General features: G+C 41.2%; 1 long non-coding RNA gene and 1 pseudogene across 1 annotated transcript; one reads left to right on the forward strand and one right to left on the reverse strand.

Moving 5' to 3' along the window:
- Positions 1 to 4113: 4113 nt before the first annotated feature.
- LOC143682441 (uncharacterized) lies at positions 4114 to 5704 on the forward strand. The gene is made up of 4 exons (XR_013175132.1): positions 4114 to 4226; positions 4628 to 4701; positions 4817 to 4967; positions 5655 to 5704. It is a non-coding gene; the product is annotated as an uncharacterized LOC143682441 (long non-coding RNA).
- Positions 5705 to 13109: 7405 nt separating this feature from the next.
- Positions 13110 to 13406, reverse strand: LOC143683100 (CDC42 small effector protein 1 pseudogene; annotated as a pseudogene).
- Positions 13407 to 21146: the final 7740 nt, after the last annotated feature.

Consider the following 21146-nt stretch of genomic DNA (forward strand, 5'->3'; position numbering starts at 1 on the left):
GGGGGAATTAAAATTGCATGCTGTGGCCAATATTTAACAGGAAGACATCAACAGAACCACAGCACTACCAGGGGCAAGTAACTGAAGGGGAAGTTCACGTGACAAGGGATAGTTTTGATTTGCTATTTGGTGAGGCTGTGTTTGTTGGTTCTTTGTCTCTATGGAACAACAAAAACTGTCTAAAATTGAGAATGCTGTTGATTGTGCAACCAACTGAGGGTACTGTAAGACATGGTTTGTTTATTTTGGACATTATCCGTGCTGTCCAATAGATGGAGGCAGCTGAAGGCTACAGTGACTGAGAAGCGGAATGGCGAACTGTGATATGTTTATATGGTGGAATATAGTGTGGCTACAAAAAGGAAGGATGTGGTGAGGCACACAACAAACTAAATAAACAGTGTGTTGTGCAAAATAAGCCAGAAACAAAAGAACAAATATGCTAAGGTCTGTCTCAAAAAAACTTATAAGAAAACGGGAGCCCAGATGGTAAATCCTTATCCTAGTAGCCACACTTGGTCTGAAGTTGGAAATGTATTTTTAGATTCTGAGACATTGAGCTATATGAGTATCAGCTTGTATTTTCCTGGAACTTTGAGTAACTCTGTGCCACCTAAGACCTAGAAATGGAGTGCTGCAGCCCTGAAAGTTAGCACAGATACATACAATAACATTTAAAATAACCATAAAAGAGATCAGAACTCAATTAGAGATAATTGAGGCTGAGACTAAGGTAAATCAGAATACAAGGTAAAAAATTATAGTGTATGCACTCTAGACCTTCATCTACTGTATGAAACCAAAGGCAGAGAACCTGAATTTTATGTAAGAAGCAATGTAAATCAACCGTCTGGATAGCTCATTTAAACAACCCAAACTTCTGGAGTTCAGAATGGGAATGAGGACTTGTAATTCTATAAAGCATTATGTAATTCATGGATACATTTCAGACTATGGTGGGCTGATAATTAAAAAGTATTAGTAGAGTCCCCTGAGGGTCCAAAGGAAAAAAAAATGAGCTATTAAACTTTTCCATCTGAGTAACCCTGGGTATACTATCAACCATTAGGGACTCCCAAGAAAATAGGACAAGCCCTGGATTTTAGGGCTTGCCCTTATAAAACTCATTTCTGTAGTGGAGAAGCTAAGACTACCTGTAATAAGGCCTAAGAGTTGCTTCCAGGAAACCTCTTTTGTTGCCCAGATGTGGCCTCTCGCTCTCGCTAAGCCCAACTCTGCAAGTAGAATCATTACCCTGCCCACTACATGGTACAAGCTTTTCAGGGGTGCAAGTGTCCCTGAGAACATGGGGCATAACTCCCAGGGATGAGTCTGGCCCTGGCACTACGGGATCGACAATGCTTTCCTGACCAAAAGGGGGAAAAGAAGTGTAATAAATGGAGACATCAGTGGCTAAGAGAGATCAAATAGAGTCAAGAGCCTATTCTGGAGGCTGCTCTGTGCAAGCTTCAGTTAGATAGTGCTAGTTACCATGGTTTTCTAAACCCCAACCAACGTCATTCCTGTTAACTCTTATGAACACTTAGGGCTTGAACTGAGAAGAGTTTCATGCACTAAGTTTGCTTTTGTGGGACCCATAACTTCTAGAGGGTTCCTAGGCCAGATAAATCCTGAAGCCCAGGGGGACCAGCCTCTCCAAGATTATTAACTAATTTAATCCCCCTATTCTTTAGCATCAACACCCCTTCTCAACATGAAAAGGTCAGAATGGGCATTGCCTAAAGATCCCTGTAGATTGGGAGAGGGATCAAAGGAGGAGGAGTTGTAACAGAGAAAATAGGATTTAACAAATGAATATGACTGCTGAATCACTATATCAATATTCCAGCCACCAGTATTTTAGAGCAACTAGAAGGAAAAATCTGAAATAGTGGAATGGTAACATAAACTCTGAAATCTGTTCTGTAAATACTTGTTGATGTATACTTTGAAAATTATTGCTTTTTCTTTATATGTTGTATTTCACAATAAAAACATATTTTTTAAAAAGTAGGTAGTGGAGACAGCCTACTTGATGCAGAGATATTACTGAGCTTGAGAAGACTGATAGATCTACTATGCAAATATCTGCTCCAATGACCTGTGGCCATGAACCAATCCTTTAAAATCCACCATGTGTGAGCAGTGCAGGAGTCACTCAGTGGTAGAATTCTCCCCCGCCATGCGGGAGACCCAGGTTTGATTCCCAGAGCCTGCACATGCCAAAAACAGAAAGAAAAAAAAAATCCACCATGTGTTAACATTTAAAAATAAGATTAATTTAGTTTATATGCCTTTGGTAAAAATTTATTTTCTTGCAAAGATTTGACAAGCCCATTTTGACACATAATTACCAACAGGTGAAATGAGCATGCTCAGTACCATATGTATTACATTTTTAAACTTTCCAAAGTAAGCCCTCATTTTGGGGTTGGCATGCTAGTTAATAACAGAACATCTTTAGTACACAATTACACATTTTCCAGTGAGTTAGGCATGACATTTTGTTTTTCTATCAGTCACTAGGACACAGCACATGTCTTTCCAAGAACTGCTTATTGTTCTACTTGGTGATGTATTTATGAACTGAGATGTGAAATACATTACAAATTAGGATTTTTAATATTCCCAACAAAGGCTATTTAAATAAAGCATGAAATAGTGAAGTTTATTTTCTTCTGTTTGAGAAGATGCTACATCATCGTGAGGTGAAAAAAAAAGATTTTAAGTTTTTTTATGACAATACTATTTAAAATTTTATGTTCTTCAAAGAAAATTCATCCCTAATAGTTGTTAATATTTAACTACCAAGGACTTCCCTGAGTGATTGATTTATGAAACTGTTTATGATACCAGTATCAACAATTAAATTAGCCTCAAGTGCGTGATCAGATAAAACAAAACCAGTTCCTCATACCACAGAGGAAGGCATCTGCCCACATACGGCTGCCTAGATAACAGGATAATATATTTGAAACCTCATATTCCAGTTTCCTCCCAGACCTCACCATTCTTCCACTGGTGCACACAAATAATAATGAGGAAAAAAGAGAAGTGCTGATGAGTAAATTAAATGACTAATAAATTGATTACACCAGTGCCTAGATGACTTGGAATACATAAATATAGATGTACAGAGGTTGGTTGAGTTCCTTGGAATGTAATGATGTGATGGGTGGATCTTTAAGTCAGCAAATTGTGGAAACAGTGAGGGGTGGACTGTTCCAGACAAAAGCGAAGTCTCAAGTGGATGAATTGGAGGTAGGGCCAGACGCTGGATAGCAGTGAGGTTGGTTTGCGTGGAGCCAGGGGCTAGCTGAGGTGAAGGAAGAAGGTGGGGGAACTTGAAGCCCAGCAATGGACCTGCATTCTTAGAGCTTTCCTCGAAGTTCCTGTGCACCTAGGCTGAAAAGAGCTTATTGTACAGTGAATTGGGTTATAAAAACAGTATTTTTTGCAAGTGCAAAAATGTTTTTTTTTATTGGTAAATAGCAAAATATGGCCAGGCTTTAAATAAGGAGGTACTATTAGCTAAAAATGAAGTTCTATCTTTTGATTCTTAAGGGACTAACCGTATGAAATGGTACAGAGGGCTTTGGTCTAAGGGTCAGGAGAAATGGGGTCTCATCTCCACTTAACAACCCAAACTGGCTTCAGTGTCTTCTGTGCAAAATGCTGGAGCTGGGGTGGATTAGATGATTATTCAAGGGACTTCCAGTTTGAAAGCAGTGAATTCATTCTTCCTTAGTAGAACTTCCCCAGTATAGAGAAGCTTACTATGTTGACCTTTCTTCAGACTAATTTCAGTAGCATCTTCCCATTTTCCATAAGGGGCCTTGTATTCTCTTACTAGCTTGGAGGTATCTTACATAGCCTTATGATGAGACATTTTAGGTTTTTTAAAAATCCAAACAAAAAAGTCAGTAGTTTCATTAAATGACTGTTGTCTGAATTAAATGTAACAATCAAATGTTTGAAATTTGATAAATGCAATGACTCATTACAAATGGTGAGTAAACTGATGTAGCAATCAGGATAGGCTAGGTTATGCTGCATTAACAAACAGTTCTAAATCTCAGAGCTTAAAATAACAATCCACTGGGCTCAAATCCACTGGGGCTCTGCCTGCATCATCACCACTGTCCCACTTCCAAGGAGCAGGCTGATGGGGCAGACCCACTGGGAGGGTTGCACATTGCTACAGTGGAGGAAAAAAAGACTTCAGGGTGAATTATGCTCAGATTCTTAAAGTTCCTTCCACTCACCTTTAACTGACCAATGCATATCACATGATCATGGGGGTGGGAAGGTATGATATCATTACGTTCCCAGGAGATGGAGAGCTGGAAGTATCTGGAACAGCACAAATGCCTCCCACAGCAGTGATTACCCAGTAAGACCTGTTAAAATCAGGGTTTGTCTCACTAATTGGGGCTATAACAAATGGTGGTAATTTAGTAAAACTTTTTGATATATCTTACCCCTATTCTCAGAGCCAAAAACGCTAACAAGATTTATTTTTGCAAATATATCTTATTGATTAGAATTTCAAAATACTTTAAAATGTAGTTGTAGGCCTTTAGAGGGTTTTTCTAACTCACTTTATACCCTGAACTCACTACTACAGGATTCAGGAGACCGACTTGACTCTGTACTTGTTCTGTGATGGCTTCATGCAGCCCTGAAGACCATGCGTTTGAGGTGAATCCATTCCTGGGGGAGGGAGTGAACCTGTTGCGGGTGTGTGGCCTTTCCATTAGGCTGTTTCAGTTGAAGGGTGCCCCAGCCTAATCCGTTTACTAGAGTCCTTTAGCAGAGGATGAAATTCAGAGAAAGAAAACAGAGAGAAAGGCACAGAATCAGAGAGGAAGCCACTGAAGATAAAAGCTGGAAGCAGTGAAACCCAGAAAAGAAGGGGAGACCAGCATCTGCCACCATGTGCCTTGCTGTCTGACAGAGGAGTCCAGGTATCATCTTGATGATGCCTTGATTTGGATACTTCCATTGCCTCAGAACTGTAAGCGTGTAAGATAATAAATCCCCATTGAAAAGCCAACCCATTTTATGGTGCCTGCATTTCAGCAGCTTTAGCAAACTAAAACAGGTTCCAATGACCATAGACCAGGTACCCTTATTCAATATTTCCCTGAAATTAGCATTAATCTAGGATAGTGGTTCTCAAACTGGAACATGCCGTAGGAGCCTCTGCGGGGCTCACTAAACAAGGATTGCTCGGCCTCACCTCCAGAGGTTCTGACTCAGCAGGTCTGCAATGGGCCTGAGATTTTGCATTTCTAACAAGTTCCCCAGTGATGCTGATGTAGCGGGTCCAGGCCCCACACTTCAAGAACTATGGTTTAGGATGCTGCTGTTAGGATGATGGAAAACTCTCCTCATATCCTTTCTCCTTTCTGGGTGCCAGAGTGGGAGGTGCGGAGAGGCTCCCTGGTTAATGTAGTACATCATTGGCACTTTCCAGGTGTGGAGATCTGCAAACACAGCAAGGGAGTAGGAACTGAGAATGAGGCATTGTCTATGAGAACCGGATCTTTTGTATTTCTTCAAAGCTACACAGAACATGTACTATTACTCACTCAGTGTAGGACCTGCTTCCTCTTGGCCCACTCTTCAGTAATTTTGTCTTTTGTTTTTAGAACACAGGGTCCTGATGGCATATTATTTTTAAGAGTCTTGCCAATTCCACCAAAGTCTTGAGATAAAAGGTACTTAATCCTTCCATTTCCACTGTGCTGCTTTGCATAAACAAGCATTTCCTGGGCCCACTGTGGACTGTGACCATTCTGCTTTGGGAATCACGGAGATCCTTGCCAGAGGGTATTCACCAGGTGTATTTACCTCTCTTCTTGATGTCCTTGTCCTCCTATTTCGGGGTTACACAATCAGGCTGTGCGGGTAGGACTGGCTGGTTTAGTACAGCATCTGCCCCCAAGGAACAGCGAAGGCTGGGGAGGTGACGAGTGTATGTATCCAGAGAAGATAGCTGAGGCAGGCACTGCTCATTGCCTACTTGATATCCTCCTTTTCTTCCTTGCCACTTGTCCTAGTTAGCTAGCTACCAGAATGCAATATACCAGACACAGAATGGCTTTTAAAAAGGGGAATTTAGTAAGTTGCTAGTTTACAGTTCTAAGGCTGCAAAAAGATGTCCCAACTAAAGCAAGGATATAGAAATATCCAGTCTAAGACATCCAGGGACATATACTTTGGTTCCAGAAGGCTGATGAAGTTCAGGATTTCTCTTTCATTTGGAAAGACACATGGCAGCATCTGCTAGCTTTCTCTCCTGGCTTCTTGTTTCATGAAGCTCCCCCAGGGGCGTTTTCCTTCTTCGTCTCCACAGATCTCTGGTGGTCTTGGCTCCCTGTCTCACTTCAAAATGTTTCCTCATTTAAAGGATTCCCGTAAACTAATCAAGACCCACTTGGAATGGATGGAATCACATCTCCCTCTAATCAAAGGTTAATACCCACAAGAGGAGGTCCTGGACAGTGGTGGCCGTGGTGGCTATTAGCAGTCCCTCCCTATACTGAAGACAGGGCAGCCTCCATGTGCTGAGGGAGCTTATTCCATCTCTGCCACAATCCTCTGGGTTAGTCACTATCTGACAGATGGGGAAACTGAGGCTCACAGAGGCATAGAGGCCCATCAAGGTCCTGAGTGGAGTTTAAATCCCACTATGCTCTAAGGTTTGTCTGTTTTTTTCACATTTAGGCAGTTTCAGTAGTGCCGTATGTTCAAAGAAAAACTTTCCAAAAAGGCTCAGTCTGTCGGGGTTGGATGGTTCTGAGAGATGCTCTAAATAAACTCTTAACTGTTATTGTCAAAAAAAAAAAAAAAAAAGTTAATACCCACAGTCGGGTAAGTCACATCTCCAGCAATATTGAATGAGGATTAAAGGACATGGCTTTTCTGGGGTCTAACACAGATTCAAACTGGCACACCACTGGAACCCCGGTGTGGCTTATGATGACAGTGTGCCCAGCTAAATACTTACTGTACCATCACCCTTGCAGCTATGGGACCCCTGTGTGATTGGTTGTTGGCCAATGACACTCAAAAAGTTTCTCTGTGGGGCTTCTAGGAAAGGTTTTTAAAAGGGGTTCGGCTCAGCTAGGGCACTCTTATTGCATGTTACCCTTCATTCTTTCTTTTTTTCCTTCCTGGAATGCAGATGCAAACCTTGGAGGTGCAGCAGCCACTTTGAGGCTGTGGAAATGGAAGCTAATCACTGGGAAGATGGAGCAGGAAGAGGAAAGTGTCTGCATAGAAATTATCAGGAAAAATGTGTATTTATAAATTTAGAACTGTGGAACTAGAAAGAATCTTAGGTCTCATCCATCCTCACCCTTTCTTCTAAGGACTGCAAATTCAGATGGTGGGCAGGGATCAGAGTTCTTGCAAAGGAACTGGGTACTGATCATTCTCTCCAGAAGGAATAAATCGTATGTCCATACATACATTCCAGCCATTTTCCAAACGTATCAGGGTGCTGTTGTGTTTAATATAATATGGATTCTTTTAAAAGCACTACTGAACTCCTAGGTTTTGACCATGATGAATTTTCTGGTCTGTGTGCTTGTATGTGCACGCTTATGTGCATGCTTGTGTGTATGCTTGTGTGTGTGTGTGACACACGTTTAAAGGGTCTTCATGCCCGAGGACTTATGAACCACTGGTCCTCATCACAGAGAATTGCCATGAGCTGATTACTGTTCCCAGAAAACGCCTTAGGAACTCAGAGCCTTCCCTATTTTGAGTCATTGGTTCTCATCAGTGCAACTGAGAATAAGCATGTGCAGCATTTGGAATTAGTAGTTCTGTGTCCTGGCACTTGTTGCCCCATCCTCACCTCTACCTAGGGTGACCAGCTTGTGTCAGTGTTCCAGGAACTGTCCTTGTTTTAAAACTGGAAGTCCCATGTGTTCTAGGAACGTCCTCAGTCTTGTGCAAACCAGAATGGTTCATCACCCAACCTCTCCCCCTCTACTCTTTTCAGGCTAAACAACCCTGTTTCCTAAAATGTTCCTTGTAGGTTGACATTTCTACCTCTCCTACCATCCTGACTTCCTTCTCTGGGTGCACTCCAGCATGTCACTTGCTCTTAAAATGTAGCACCTAGAATAGAAGCGAGTGAGTTTAGTGCACCTGGTGGTCAGTGAGCTCAATTTGTAACCATTGACTCATAATTACACGTGATCAATGAAAACCATTGGGCTTTTTTCCCATAAACTTCTGTCAAGTCAGTTTTCCCCATGCCTACTCCATGTTTGGAAATTGACCCTTTCACCCTAATTGCACTTTATTTTTTAATACGTTAAGTTGATCGTATCGTTTTGGGTCTAGCCCTCATCCAAGGCATTGGGCACAGGGGACATGAAAAAATCAAGATTCCTCAGGGGATAAATCATGTTCCAGAAAGGCTAGAGTGTCGTCAGGTCACCGCCCGTCTGAATGAGCACAGATAGTCAAGGTGTTGACCCTGTAATTAAACCCAATTTTTAAAAGAGTCACAGATAGAGGAACACAAATATTTTTTTTTTAAATTGAGTTACTATCTACAGAGAAATGCCCATATGTTAAGTGTGCAGTTTCAGAAGTTTCAACAAATGTACGGGTCTGTGTACCCAGCACCAGAATCAAATAGAGATCATGTCATCACCCCAAAGGGATCCCCTCTGCCTCCTTTCATTCCGTTTCCACCCCCTGCCCTTGCTGTGCACTAAGACTCTTCACATTCTAATGAGTCTTAGACACCAGGCAAAATATAATTGGAGAGGAAGATTAGATGGCCTGCAAAGATAAAGGCAAATATTCACGATTTGAAAACTTTCGATCCCCCTTCATGGGATGGCTCATCAAGTGTTTACTACGATACTTTCCCCATTTCCCATTGCACAATTCCCTTGAAATAGTTCGGTATGTCATATCAATTAAAGCATTTATTGTATCTCGTAACTTGTATCTGTGCTATTTTAAAATGTGTATACGGACTTTAACTTCGGCAGGGACAAATCTGCCCTGCCGTGAGTGCCTTTAGGTATATGAGGACTAATGACATGTGGCTGGAAAAATTGTCCAATCTGTCCAGAAGCCAGCAGAAATGCAGCCAGGTGCAGGAGTGCGCGCCGGCCAGGCTCCTCCCAGTGGCTGGACTTCGCTACTGTTTATGGAGACGTGCATTTGTAAGGGCCTCTGAGTTGGGCTGTGGCCCAGTATGAGCTGCCGCTGTGGCCTGGGCTTCCAAATAACAAGGGCTTCGCTTGTTGCAGGTACTGAGCTGGCCTGGATCATTCATCACAGGTGGACACGAGAGAACTCTGAGTACAGGAAGGCTCTATGTAATTCTGTTTTGCAAAGAGTGTTCTACTATTATTAGTACGATAGTGACCTTTTTATTTCTGGCATGGGCAGGCTCCGGGAATCGAACCCGTGTCTCTGACATGGCAGGTGAGAATTCTGCCAATGAGCCACTGTTGCACCACCCAATGATGGTGACCTTAAGAAAACTCTGGGAAGGTCTTTGTGCCTGTCAGCAAAGTTTATTTCCAGTATCCTGTGTGAAGTTCAACTGTGGTGTGTTTGCCCAACCAAGACTAGGTGCTATTCAGTTCCCTGGGTAATGACGAAGAAGTATTAGTAGTTACGGCAATAATAACCACCCCCGCCATATAACATGGTGATACACCACGATAGTGAGAGCAACCATTTACTGATGGTTCACTGTCCTGGATGCCCTGGTGAGGAGCTCATGTAAATCATCCCAAATAATTCTCTCTGCAGCCCCATTTTCCAGATGAAGTAATTGAAGTCAGACAAATTAAGTAACTTGACTAATAGGTTTAACCCATGTTAAAAGCAAAGAAGGTACACCAATCAGTGCTCCAATAAAAAAAAGATGGCATACTGACCTTGCGTAATTTGAGGAGAGTGTAAGAAAAGTGTGGGCAGGGACTAAGACAAATATAAGAACTGATAACAGTGAAGGGCCATTGTACCCCTGGGTTGATGGGGCACGGGAGTAGCTTGGAGATGGTGAGGCTGGGTGGAGAGGGCCTCTTCTGGAGATGTGATCCTGGGTCAACAGACTCAACCAACCCATGGGGACATCATCTGGGAACTGGGAGAACAGAAGCCCTGACTGCACACACTGCCCTTCCTCTTTTGGGGCTTGCCACTGATAACCACTCTGGAAACCCGGCTGATGGATTACATGCCTTGAAAACTTCTCTCAATCTATGGCTTATCTTTTCATTACACTTATAGGCACTTTTTTCATATATATATATATATATTAAATTTAATGTAATCAAATTTATCCTTTCTTTAATGGTTTGTGTTTTTATATTTTATATAGGGAATCCCTCTGTCCTACCTCAATGTCATGAAAATATCCTATTATTTTCTTCTAAAAGTGTTAACATGTCTTTTGCATGGGAGCTGTAACATCCATAATTTGGAATGTGTAGAAAAAACTGATCCCCTCCCAAGTCAATAACAAACTGTCCCAGCATCATTTGTTGGTCTAAATTATAATGCTGTTTCTGTAATAGGTGGATGTGGAACTGCTTCCATATGGGTCCTTTGGTTTATTTGTCTATCTGGACCAATACTTAGTACTATGCTTTTTTGTTTTGTTTTTGCTTAAAAAACTTTTATCTGGTAGAACTGAATTTAGAAGTCAACAATTTTTTAATATAAATTATGACTCCCAAACCCATTCCCAAGTGATAGTAGTGTGTACATTAGAGAAGGAAGCTAAAGGCAAGAGAGCACCAAAGGAAAGAAAAGGTTATGTCCAAAGAATAGATATGAGGCTGAATGAGGCTGAAGATCAAGGGGAATATAAAATCTGGGAGTCCTCCTTCCTGCCTTATGCTGTTAACCCTTCAGATAGAGTAAAACCCTCTGTTTTTTGAGCAACTTAAAGTAACAAGGTGAGCTATTTTTGGAGCAACTAGCTTGACTGGAACTGACAGTAATTTGGGAATGTATCTCTATGGCAAATGATAGACCCTGAAAAACTGCAGGAAATACACTGGCGTTTGGAAAAATTAGAACCTCAGCCACTGTAAGTGGAGACAACCGGATAGATGGTGAAATTAGTAAAGTGGATCCGTTCCCGTGTTCCTTCCCCGCACTAGGAAAGAACAGAATGTTTCTTACTACAGAGCTAATGCAAGACCCCAGCCTTCTTGTCTCAGAGTATGCAGGAACTCATTTGTCTTGTTCTGTGTTCCCAATCACCCTGCAAGAAGAGGCCAGAAGTGATGCAAATGTTCTAAAAACGATCATGGTGATGAATGCATGACTATGTGACAATATTGTGAGCCATTGATTGTACACTGTATATAGACTGTATGTGTGTGAAGATTTATCAATAAATACATACATATGTGTTAAAAAAAAAAAAAAAGAAGAAGGAAGAACAAAGAACACCTGAGGAAATTGAAGGTGCCTAAAAAAATATGGTGCTCCATATTGCTTTCCCACCTTCAGCAGACTCTTCAGCCAGCTGGGAAGTGGGACCTGGTCTTCAAACAAAACTTGCTGAGTTTTATCTGTATCTGGTTCTAGGACTTGGGCACAGAAAAACAGCTTAAAAATTGGGGAAGGACAAACTGGAGTGTCTCCAGCACTACTGCTTTCCTCTCACTCTCCCTTAATCCCACCTTACCCCACCCTCATCTGTCCATGGGAACCTCCTCCAGACAGTAAGAATGAAGAGGCATGGTACATGACCATCCTAGAGACATGAAGCCATGCAAGCACATGCCACACACTGAAAAAAGAATCATTTGGAGATATGTGCAGCTCTACCCACCTTGCTTTACAAGGGATCCTGGTTCACGCTCAGCCTTAGGATGGATAATGGGATGGAAGTGGGGGTGAGGGGCTAGAAATCACATAAAAGAAAAATATCTTGTTTCTAGAGTTGTGATTCTCAACTGGTGGAGACTTTTTTCCCTAGGGAACATTTGGCAATATCTGGAAACATTTTTGGTGTCACAACTAGGGTGGGTCAGGGATGCTACTAAACATACTGCAATGCACAGGTCAGCCTTCTTTCAACCCCACTAAAAAAAATTATCCAAAATATCACAAGTGCCTAGATCAGGAAACCTTGCTCTAGAAACTCTCTGCTCCCATGTTGAGAGGGTCTTTAGGCCCCTAAATTCACAGGTATTTGTTTTCAACATGCTTTATCTCTTTACCCCTCAAATCCCCCATGGTCAGTAGTCCTCCCTGAGATATAACTCCTAGTTTTGCTACTTCTGGGTTTCTATCCAGATTTGTTTCCTTCCCTTCAGCTGGGCCAGCAGAGAAGTTGGCAGAGGGCAGGGCATATCTCCTGGACTTAAATGGGTGAGCTGAGTTGTCATGGGACAACTCTTAGTCAACGGGAAACAATAAGGTTCCTAACAGGGATGGGGTTAAGGGCAGAGGTAGTAGTAAGATGAAAGTAATTAAGAGAACTCATCTTAAATTAATCTTTTAATTAAGTAAAAAAGGAAGTTACTGGGGAACTAGTAATGCTACGGAAGTATAACATTATAGGCCGAACTGAAGAAAGATACAGGTACTTGGCCAAAGGATATTGAGGGACAGTGAACTTAAGGTCTGCAATCTAAAGAGAAAGAATGGACTTGGCAGTAGTCACTCAGCCCCTCCATGAGATCTGGTTCAGTCCCTCCATGAGATCTGGTTCAGTTCATACCAAGAAGGGAGAGGGGAAGGGTGGGGAAGGGCCAGTAAGTAGGGCACTTCTCAGCAAAGCCAACTTCTCACCCACCTACTCATACTAGGAGTTTAAAAACAGCTGGCAACCAGACCATCGTTCAGGGGACCAGAACTCATTCCAGGTTTCCAGAGAACTCCTATCTCAGATCTGAGGGTGTCCAGTGCTTCAGCTGAGCTCCTCTGGCCAACCAGTAGTCACTTGCTCAGTCCTGCTGCCTCAACTCCATCTCCAGGATGGGCTATAACCAGAGGGAGTAGAGGGAGTCCAGTCCCCAGGCCTTTTGAGGCACTGTTGGACAGAGGAGAAACAGGGGTCATGGGTAACTGGTTCTAGGAGGGGTTTGGTGGGGTCAGCATCTCTTCTGGACAGGACACAGAGTAGGGATTGCCCTGGTCTCCAATTCTCTGCTAAAGCCCCTAGAATTGCTCCATGGCCTGTCCTGATTTCCCTTGGTTTTCATCTGCTGCGGAACTGCACTTGTCATGGCAAGTCCATCTCCAGCACCCATCTCCCCAGGGCCAGCGTGAGTCAGGTGGATGAAATTCATTGGTTCCTCAGTCATGGCCCCATCAATCTTTCTTCTCTTCTTCTTCGGCTGGGATTTCTCTACCATGCAGCTACACAGTGTGTGCCAAAATTCATTCATCCACGATGATTCCAGTTTCATTGCTCTGCTTGAGACCCCAGAAGACTCTTGCTCTGATGCCTTGACTGCTATTCCTCAATGCCCCCAGACAGAAAACACCTAGTTTTACTCAGCTGGATGGGACTAACAGGGCCCGAGTACAGGGTGGAACAGGCAGGCACAAGGTCACATCTTCCCTCAGGTTTGGAACCCTGCTCTTCTCAGACACTGAGGCATCTGGCTGCAGCTGGTGGGGTGACTCACTTGGTGCCTGACACTGTGGGGTTCCCAGGTTCACTCCCCGGCTTGTTGGGGGAAGCTAAAGACAGGTCGGCAGAGGTCGGGCTGGCCGAGGGCTTATGTTTTTTTCAATATCTTTAGCTTTCATAATGAGTTGAGCCCCCTTCCCCTCCTCATCCCCACCTTTCTCCTCCTTCTTCTTTTCAATTTTTTTCTTAGCTGTTTTTTCCCTTTTTATTTCTCACTGTTAATTTGAGGGTGAGCTTGACAAGTTCTTTGGGAAAAAATCACTTGGAATGTTGATTTGCAATTGCATCGCAGTTATCAATGTGGAGAAAATTGATGTAATTTAAATATTGCCTTACTATCTGTGACCATGGTAAAAATCAACACTTATTTAGGCTTTCTTTAATGTCCTTCATTATAGTTTTATAATTTTCTCTGGGTCTGGTTCTGCTTTTGTTAGATTCGTTCCTAATCAGGTCCTGGTGATTTTGCTATCTATCTATCTATCTATATATATATATATTTTTTTTTTTGCATGGGCGAGGCATCGGGAAACGATGTTTTATATTTTTTAAGACTAGACTCTTTTCCATTGCATATTTTTGATTAGTTGATTCTGGACTAAATATTTTTGCTTTTTGTCATTGATTTCATATTCAGTAATCTTGTTAAACTGTCAGATTAATTGCTATAGTTTTAAAAATAATCTTAGATTCCCTATGTTGTGGTAGGTATAATTCTAAGGTTCCCAAAATTTCCACCCCCTGGCGTCCATGTCCTAGATAGGATTGGACAGTCAGCCCCTTGATTAGGTTAGATTACATGGCAGGGGTGATGGGATGGTCAGTTTTAGCAGACTGGAGGGGGAGATTCCCTGGTGGCTTTGAATAAATAAGTTTTCACACTGTGAACCATGTGCCAAGGGGGTGCGAGTACCCCGTAGTAGCTGAGAGCACTCCCAGTTGCCAACAGCCAACAAGGAAATGGGAACCTCAGTCCTACAATCACAAAGCACTGAATTCTGCCGACAGTCACGTGAGTTTGGGAGAGGACCCTGGAACTCCAGCTGAGAACCAAAGCAGGTCCCTGCTGATTTCAGACCTGTGAGACCCTGAGCAGAGAACAGACTTCTGACCTGCAGAACTGTGAGATTATTATGTAGCAATGGAAAAAAGATATGACTACATATGCAAATTGTGCTGGTTTGAAAGGATTATGTACCCTAGAAAAGCCACGTTTTAATCCTGATCCATTTTGTGGATGCAGCCATTCTTTTCATCCCTGTGGAAACTTGATTAGATTATCTCCACAGAGATAAGACACACCTGATTGTGAATATTATCTTTGATTAGAGAGAGTTGTGACTCAACCCATTCCAGGTGGGTGTGATTAGTTCACTGGAATCCTTAGGAAACATTTTGGAGAGAGTCAGAAGAGCCATGAGATCACAAGAGCCAACATAGCCAGAGTCCTTTGGAGATGAAGAAGGGAAACAATCCCAGGGGAATTTCATGGAACAAGAAGCCTGGAAAGAAAGCTAACAGATGTCACCATGTTCGCATGTGCCTTTCCAGTTGAGAGAGAAACCCCAAGCATTATTGACCTTCTTGAACCAAGGTATCTTTCCCTGGATGCCTTAGATTGGACATTTCCATAGCCTTGCCTTAATTTTGACAGTTTTGGTCTTAGAACTGTGAACTAGCAACTTAATAAATTCCTTTTTTAAACTAGCAACTTAATAAATTTCCTTTTTAAAAGCTGTTCCATTTCTGGTATATTGCACTCTGGCAGCTTGCAAACTAGAACACAAACAATCCTATTGTCTGCATACAATGGCAAGTTTGTTTCTTCCTTTCCAATTCTTACTAAGTTACATGCATCTCTGACCTTACTATGCTGACTAAAAGCTTGGGTTCAGTAGAAGAGATGCTATGGAAAATCCTCGAATTTTTCTCAGTTTTGATGCACTGCTTCTAATGTTTCATCATTAAGTATAATGTTTGCAGTAATTTTTTTTGGAGGACATCTTTTTGAGGTCATGAGCTTTCCCTTTTGTTCTTATTTAAAGATTTATTTTTAAAATTATGGATGGGCTTTAAATTTGTTAAATTACTTTTCTAGATCTATTGAAATAACTACGTAGTTTTTCCTTTTCTAATGTGTTGAGCTGATTTCTGTATTGTTTGATTTTCTGAAGTTAAACCATTACTTCATTCTGGCACCAAATCTTACATGGTAATTTTTTTCCTAAGTTTTAACATCACTGTGTTTAGTTTGCTAATGTTTTATTTAAGATTTTTGTTATCTTTCTTCAAAGGTTTGGTAAATCTCACTTGTTAAACCATGAAGGATTGTTGCTTTTTTAAAATGACTGATTCATCTTGTTTTTAAATGCTTACAAGTCTTTTCAGCTTTTTTATTCTTCTTGAAACAGTTTCATTTTTTAAAAAAATGTTTTTCTAGATAACTTCCCACAGCATTTAAATATTTGCTTTCATATTAAGTCATTGTAGAGAGTGAACTTTTGGTTTTAGAGAATCTATCTATTTAGTTATCTTTATTTTTCAGAAAAATTTTCGTTCCCTTCTGCTTTTACATTTATTAGTCCCTTCCTTCTGCTTTATTTTGTCTGTTGTTATTTTATAACTTCTTTAACTGAATGCTTAGTTCATTAATGTCAAGGTTGAGCTGGAAAGAGTTGAGCTGTTAGGTGCAGAGGTGTTCAATTAGGATAATGAGCCAAAACGAAAGGAACAATCAAGCCTTTATTCTCTTACTGCAACAGCACACACAAGGGGTAAGAAAGAACCAACCAGCTCTCTCAATGCTTCCTTTTCCCCTTGAAATGGCAATGAATGATGGTCAGATGTATCCGGCCAGTGGGGGAAATCGTCTCAATGCTGAGAGAGTGCCACACAAAAGGCTCCTGCTGTAATATGTACCCAGGGGTTGGGGTGGGAATGGGGGTCAGGAGGCCGATAAGGAGGGGTGGAAAAGTACTGAGTAGTGGAGAAAAGTGTTTTCAGCCCCTTCCCTCCCAATAAGGAGGTATCAGCAGGGGGTGTCTGGGAAAGGCTGAAGCCACTTGGAAGTCCCCTTGATAAGGAGGGCTGTGCCAGCTTGAAACTGCTGTGTACCCCAAGAAAAGCCATGTTCTTTAATCCTCATTCAGTATTGTTGGATGAGGTCTTTTTGATTAAGTTATTTCCATGGAGATGTGAGCCACCCAATTGTGGGTAAGTTCTTTGGGTTGGGTGGTTTCCGTGGAGACGTGTTTCCACCCATTCAAGGTAGACTTGCTTAGTGGGGTCTTTGAAGAGGGAACTGTTTTGGAAGAAGAACAGGCCCATGGAGGCAACAGAGCCAACACAAGACCCAGGCATTTGGAGATGCAAAAAGAAAACACCCTCCTGGGGAAGCCACTTAAAAAGAAAAGCCAAAGGACCAGCAGATGCCAGCCATGGGCCTTCCCAGCTGACAGAGGTGTTCTGGACCCATCAACCTTTCTTGATTCAAGGTATCTTTTCCTGGATGCCTTAGTTTGGACATTTTTATAGCCTTAGAACTGTAAACTCGCAAGTTAATAAATTCCCTTTTTAAAAGCCATTCCATTTCTAGTATATTGCATTTTGGCAGCTTTAACAAACTAAAACAAGGGCTTTGGTCTAGGTGTGCAGCTATGCATAAGAGAATGGCTGTCCTTGAGTGGGTCTGAGTCTCTGACTCAACTCCCTCAGTACCATGTACTAGGTCTGATGTGGGGAAGGTAGCTTTCCCCCTGGGCACCCACCAGGAACAGGCTTTGTAACTGCTTTTGGTTGGTCCTGAAAGATCTCATAGAAGAAAGATTCTGTCCTGGGCCCTGGAGCTGGACTCCTCAGATATTTTTTTATTTTTCTTCTTTTCTAATATGTGCTTTTATTTTTTTCTCTAAATTCTGTATCAGTTGCATTGTTATAATATGTAGAATTTTCTTTGGCATTCACTTCTATGTATTTTACAATTTTAAAATTATTTTTTCCTCTAACTCATGAAATCCTTAAAAAAGTTTGCTTGTTTTCCCAGTATACTGATTCGTTTTTATTATTTTGTTTTTTATTTTTAATTCTATTTTTTTGGTCCTAGAACTTCATCTGCATGATACTGGGTTTTGGTATTTAATGAGATTCCTTTAATTACTTAGTGAGTGGTCAATTTTTGTAAATGTCCAGTTTTTGTAAATGTTTTGGTCATGATGGGGAAAAAAACCTACTCTGATGTTGAGTATGTAGTTCAATTACCCCGGTAAATAGGACTTTTTGATGAGATTACTTCAGATAAAGTGTGCCCTAGGATGGGTCTTTTTTTAACATTTTTTTTATTGTGAAAAATAACATATTACAAAAAAGCAATAAATTTCCAAGTACATTTTAACAAGTAATTATACAACAGATTTTAAGTTTTGGTATGGGTTACAGTTCCACAATTTTTCATTTTTTTTCTAACTGCTCCAAGACACTGGAGACCAAAAAGAGTATCAATATATTGATTCAGCAATCATATTCATTTGTTAAATGTTATCTTCTCTACTATACTGTACTTCCCTCTCTCTTTTTTCTTTTTTTTGGGAAAAAATATATATACAATGAAACAATAAATTTCAAAGTACATTGTAACAATTAGTTGTAGAATAGACTTCAGAGTTTTGTATGGGTTACAGTTCCACAATTTTAGATTTTTATTTCTAGCTACCCTAAGGTACTGGAGATTAAAAGAAATATCAATTTAATAATTCAGCAATCATACTCATTTATTAAACCCTACCTTCTCCGTATAACTCCACCATCACCTCTGATCTTTCTCCCACTCTTTAGGGGTATTTGGGCTATGGCCATTTTAACCTTTTCATGTTGGAAGGGGCTGTCAATAATATGGGATAGCAGATGGAACTAGCTGATGTTCTGGAGAGGCTGGACTAGGTCTCAGGACTTCTCTGATCCAGGGACCCATCTGGAGGTTGTAGGTTTCTGGAAAGTTACCCTAGTGCATGGAGCCTTTGTAGAATCTTATATATCACCCTAGGTATTCTTTAGGATTGGCAGGGTCTAGGATGGGTCTTAATCCTATTATCGAAGGCCTTAAAGGGAAGGCCACACAAAGAGAAAAAAAAGCCAGAGGGAACAGCCAGAAGCTAAAAGTCAATGGAACCAGAAGAGAAAGGAGAAGAAAGAGGAGGTCGCCATGTGCTTTGCCATGTAACAGAGAAACCAAGGACCAAGGATCATGGGCAGCCAGCCCAGAACACCAGTCTTCAGGGGAAAAGCATCACCTTGATGGACTTCTAGCTTCAAAACTGTGGGCCAATAAATTCCCATTGTTTAAGCTAAGTCATTGAATGGTGTTTGCTTTAGCAATGAGAAAATTAAAACAGGTCTTAATTCTTTTTTGGTGTTCCTACAAGATAGTTTATCCTTTCGGAGACTGCAGAGCTTTTTGGGTCCCAGACTAGCTCTCAGTTAAAGTTTTTGAATTAGCATTCCCGTGCTTTGGGGATAATGGAAATGTGAATCCCATTCCCATAAGAAGAGTAGGCTTGCGGCCTGATTTTATATGAAAAGCTTACCCTTTTTTAAATTACAGCCCCAGTCCAATGACAAACTTCCTTGATATCTTAAGAATGGGGGAAAACATTTATGTGTGTAGTGTTTCTAGTCTGCTTTTCATGTAGGGACATTACAAGGAATTCCAGAACTTGTGCTGTGTTTATTAGACACTGGGCTGGTTTGAAACTGTTGTGTAATCCAGAAAAGCCATGTTCTTTAATTCTCATTCAATATTGTTGGGTGGGATCTTTTGGATTAAGTTGTTTCCATGAAGACGTGACCCACTGAGTTATGGGTGGGAGCTTTTGTTAGATAGTTCCATGGAGATGTGTCTCCACCCATTCAAGGTGGGGTTGTTTTCTAGACACCTTCAAGAGGGAATCATTTTGGAGAAAGCCTTAGAGCCCACCTTACCAGGGGCCTTTGGAGATGCTGAAAGAAAATGTCCGTGGGGAAGCCATTTGAAGAAGCCAGTAGAGAAAGCTAGCAGAAGTTGCCATGTGCCTTACCAGCTGACAGAGATGTTCTGGACAGCATCAGCCGTTCTTGAGTGAAGGTAACCTCTTGTTGGTGCCTTAATTTGGACATTTTCATGGCCTTGGAATCGTTACCTTGCAACTTAATAAATTTCTTTTATAAAAGCCTTTCCATTTCTGGTATATTGCATTCTGGCAGCTTTAGCAAACTAAAACAAACTTTAAAGGCTAATCCCTCCATGAACACTTGGTTGGATGATATTGATGCGCCAGTGATAAGAAATATGTATGCAACTGTATAAGCCTAGGTTTTCACTGACATGTTTAAACTGCTTTTGAACTTGATAGAAAGTCACTGTTCAGATTATTCTGCTTTTCACTTTATGCTCTAGTCCTTATTTTGATCTAGACCTTGAAATGTAAAGCGATTTGACTAACCTTGAGATGGTGCTTCTTGAAGTTATCAAAATAATTTTTAAAAAGTTCTTTCTCAATTTGATGCAATTTGGGGAATGTCTTTTCATCACCAGCATCATGTCTAGAACGGGCAGGACATATTTAGATCACCTTATAACCACATAACAAGGATGGAGAAGGGCATGTGAGTCCTAAACTGTCAAGGATGACTAATTAATGGAACAAATTGATAAATGACCAGAGCTATAGGTTCTGTTCCACAAAGTGCTGTGTAATACAGAGATTATGAGCTTTGGAATTAGACCAGGTTTGAAACAGCTGCTTACTGCTGAGGCTCTCCTGGACGTGTTCTGTAAGCTTGTTCAGCCGCTGTTTCTTGGAGGAAAGAAAGAGTAGAAAAGAAAACACATCCCTGTGGTCAATGAAACCTCCTACTACAAGAAAAGTAGGGCACAGCATAATTGGTACAATTGTGAAATTGGTGCAATTATTGGATATGCAAAACCCTTAAGTTGTAAACCTTCTCCATTCTAGCGTGGTTCAGCATGGAGGAGCGCAGAGGGAACGCCTCACCTATCACTCACTTTCTCGTGCATTCCCTCTGCCCAGAGTTGGGTCTGCAGAAGTTACCAGGACCCCATGGAGGGCAGCTGACCCCATGACTTGGGCTGGGAAAAACTCAGAATGGATCTTGAGCAAAACAGGAATAATTTTTAGAACTTTGGGACTGGACTGAAAAGACAGAGGAGTCAGGCTGGAGGGGTTCCCATGTGTCTTTGGTAGCTTCATACCACAAAGAAAATGATAGTTATAGTTCATTGGAATAAGTTAAATTAGTAAAAAGAAAAGTTGAATTTGTGAAAAGTTCATACTAATTTAATAATAACTTTCACGAAAGTTAATATAAAGTGAAGAGAAAGAGTCATACTAGAAAGAAGAGTCAACGCAATGTGTTCTTAGTTTTGTGTTATTGTGGTAAGTAGAATGGTCATGCATGAGGGCTTTTTATTTCTTCTGCTAGGAAGTGTCCACTAATAAAA

The sequence above is a fragment of the Tamandua tetradactyla genome, chromosome 5, assembly GCF_023851605.1.
Source record: "Tamandua tetradactyla isolate mTamTet1 chromosome 5, mTamTet1.pri, whole genome shotgun sequence".
Classification (NCBI taxonomy): Eukaryota; Metazoa; Chordata; class Mammalia; order Pilosa; family Myrmecophagidae; genus Tamandua; species Tamandua tetradactyla.